This window comes from Sinocyclocheilus anshuiensis, unplaced genomic scaffold (assembly GCF_001515605.1).
Source record: "Sinocyclocheilus anshuiensis isolate Anshui unplaced genomic scaffold, SAMN03320099.WGS_v1.1 scaffold364, whole genome shotgun sequence".
NCBI lineage: Eukaryota > Metazoa > Chordata > Actinopteri > Cypriniformes > Cyprinidae > Sinocyclocheilus > Sinocyclocheilus anshuiensis.
Window position 1 is genome coordinate 229364 of NW_015555735.1, and position 3711 is coordinate 233074.

Here is a 3711-nt window from a genome sequence, read left to right on the forward strand (position 1 = left end):
AACTTGTAGTGACCGCCTAATTTTAAACAATGTATATAATAATATTTTAAAAATAATTGTAATAATAGACTTCTTACTAATATTTATACAAATAATTATAATACATTGTATTCAACTAAATGTTTATCTAATTTCTCTCTTCTGTCTCTTTCCATTATTATACATATTTTTTTCTGGGTGACTATATAAGCAAAAGTAGTAAAGCGCACATATACAATGTCTGTACATATATAAACATTCCACATATTTAAAATAAAATTGACAACTGCATCATAAATGATGGAGGCCTAATACATTTCACCAGCTTTTTTTCACATGCCTAGAGCAAATAAGTATGAAATCTTGCTCAGACACCGACTGTCTTTCAGAGGGACCTGGAGAACGAAGTCTTGATGGGGGTTTGGAATATCTTTGCTGTTTGCACATACCTTGAATTCTTCAGGTGTTATCAGCATGGCCCTTGCGGTAATTATCACCCTGTGGAAGCCTGGCTCACTTCCCTACCTGCTATTTAGGACGTCTTCCTTTGAAGGAAATACCTTTTTTTGGACAGAAAGACCATGCATTGTTACCTCTAGTTTGCACACGTTCAGCTTTTGTTGTAAGGATTTCCATATGTTGTTGTTGCAAAGATTTTGTTTGACACAAACAGGACACAGCAACGATATCTTTCCAGTGTCACCATTGGCAAATGCGATCACATTCTGAGTTCGGTGACATCTGCAGTGCAGGGCTGGGAGATTCACAGGCCTGATTTATGCAACTATCCATCTTCGCTCAAGGCTGAGGGCCAGAGGAGTAATGTTGGCCTAGCAGACATCCCACAGTCCAAGATGTGTGATGTAATTTACCCAATGTTCACACGCATACACAAAAATGCTGCCAATTATTCATAGCGCTCTCACACATTATAGTGATGCTCAAAGGTAACAGAAGCAAAGCTCAATGCAGCAATGCAATGTGAGCTATTACTGAGTTGTCACGTATTCAGCCCCATTTCCTAGCTAGAAACTCATTTCGTATAGATATATAATGCAAACTAGATGCATGTATGCAAAATAGCACGAGAACCAAATCATCAGGGAGTGATTCAGTTCAATAAATCATTGCATGGACCTTTTGTAATTTCGTCTCTCGTACTCCCGCCTGTCTGCAGCAGGTTGGTGGAGTCTGGGAACGCAGTCCATTCCTCTCCCTCCCCCCCATTGTAACCAGCTCAGTCTCCAGCGCTGTGGATGGTGAAGGCGGGGGATTGTGTGCAGATGTGCTTGGAGAGTGGCCAGGCGCTTTGCCCTGAGAGAACATGTGGTCTGGGACTGTTTACGCTGGCACTGTCTCAAATCAACCCCCACACAACATGTTAGGCCTCACAGGACACCACACACACACACAGATCTCTTTCCCCCGCTGCTGCTCAGGAGCCCTTCTGCTAACTGCGACATCAATCTTCGTGTCAATTGTTGAATGTGAGGTGCATCCATTCACCAAAATAAAGCAAATATATTTTAAGTAAAAACTTAATTTTGTTAAAGTTGGCATGAAATGAAAATGAACCTTATTTTCTAAATGTATATTATACATTTTATTGTGAACGATTCAACCATGTCTGTTTTCTTGAGGTTGTAAGTTTTATGCAATATATCATAACTGGATCTTCTCTCTGGTGACATATGCAGGACTTCTCCAATCAAATAATTTAGTCCACTTAAACCCCTCTCCACATTTTATAATCCAATCAACAATTTAAGGATTGAACCAAGTCCCTGCCCTACATTTTTTCTTTTTCAATAATCTGTTACTCTCCGATGTACATCACAATATGGAAAGATCTGTTGCTACTTCTGTTTCAGTGTGACTTTAAAGGCATAGTCTGTGGAAAAATGCCAATTCTGGCATCATTTACTCAAACAAAAAAACCCTTTGATTTACTTTATTCTGTGGAACGCAAAGGGAGAAGTTTAGCAGAATGTTCATGCTGCTCTTTTCCGTTCTATGAAATTGGATGGTGACTATGGTTTGTGAAGTACCAAAATGGAAAAAAGGCACAATAAAATTTGTCATGTGCTGTATTTAAAATTTAAAGAACAGTCAAATGTATTCAAGATTATCTTCTCGATTGTTGCATTTTATTCTTAAATCTCATTCACAAATGCATATTACATTTAAATACGTCACATCACAATGTGTTTAGCATCAAGTGATGATGAATGAGAATGAGAATGAGAATGAGAGAATGAGAGTTTTATTTGATTGGTTGTACTGTGACTTGACCACAATATGCCACATTTTAATATGTGCATATTCAAATTGCACAAATAAGATTTCAGACAATGGAGAGAAAGGTTTTCTGTGAATAATTACTTTAATTTCGTTCTGTTCCTGGCTAAGTCTATTATTTGACTTGACAAGAATATGAAGATGTATTATGGTATTTTGGGGATTTTTCTTTGGATTTTTGTCACTTTTGTAGCTTGGCAGCCCCTGGTTACCATTCACATTCATTATATGGATGCATAGTGAACATCCTGCTTAAAGGAATCATTCGCCCCAAAATTTGAATTAGCTGAAAATGTACTCATCCTCAGGCCATTCAAGATGTAGATTAGAGTTTGTTTCTTCATCAGAACAGATTTGGAGAAATGTAGCATTACATCACTTGCTCACCAATGGACCCTCTGCAGTGAATGGGTGCCGTCAGAATAATTGTTCAAACAACTGATAAAAACATCTCAATAATCCACAAGTAACCCACAAGACTCCAGTCCTTCAATCTTGTGAAGTAAAAAGCTGCATGTTTGTAAGAAAAAAATCCATCATTAAGGTGTTTCACATCTTGGATGGTCGGAGGGTGAGTAAATTTTCAGCAAATTTTTATTTCTGAGTGAACTATTCTTTTGAAATCTTGTGTGTGTGTGTGTGTGTGTGTGTGTGTGTGTGTGTGTAAGAAAATTGAGTTTGGAAAACATTAGGGTTCAGCCTTATTTTTGTGTGAACTATTTCCCTTTAATGAAACTCCTGGATGGGACCAGATGTTTTGATGCAGGATGGCATAATAACCCACAAATTCATATAGTGGCTCAAGATGACAAATCTAATGGCTCACTTGAAACTGGAAAAAAAGCACTTGCTTTACTCAAATTGGCGGCCAAATCTTGCGCTGGGTGCGTTTCAGAGACTCAGATTTTCACAGATGCCTAGGGGGAGGAGGTCATTAAGCATGCATGGTTGTCATGCTGTGTCAGAGGAAGAGCTTGCTGGATTTATACCCTAATGTACAATGAGCTTTATCACCACCCCCAAGCCTTTCTCCCAGTGAGGCATGGGGAATGAGGTTAGATACATGTTGAGGCACGTGGACGGCCAGACATCCCTGCTACACTACTCCCAGATGCTCCACATAGCCGGAATGCTGTTCTCCTTCCACAACATCTGCCGGTTGCACATCTTCCCTAAAGACTCCACTGGAATGAATGTCCTCACATCACAGACTGAGTCTCTTGTTTTGACCTCTCTATGGATTGCAGATGTCATTCAGATGAAGAATTTATTTTCCTTCAGTAGGATTTTTAAAGGGTTTGGCTTCACCAATGTTAAAAAGACACCAAAGTTATTTACCAAGATTAAAAACGGTCATTTAAAAGAACGAAATTAAAGTACACCGTGCACCAAATAAAACAAGGAAACTATACAAAAAAAAAAAAAAAAATGGCA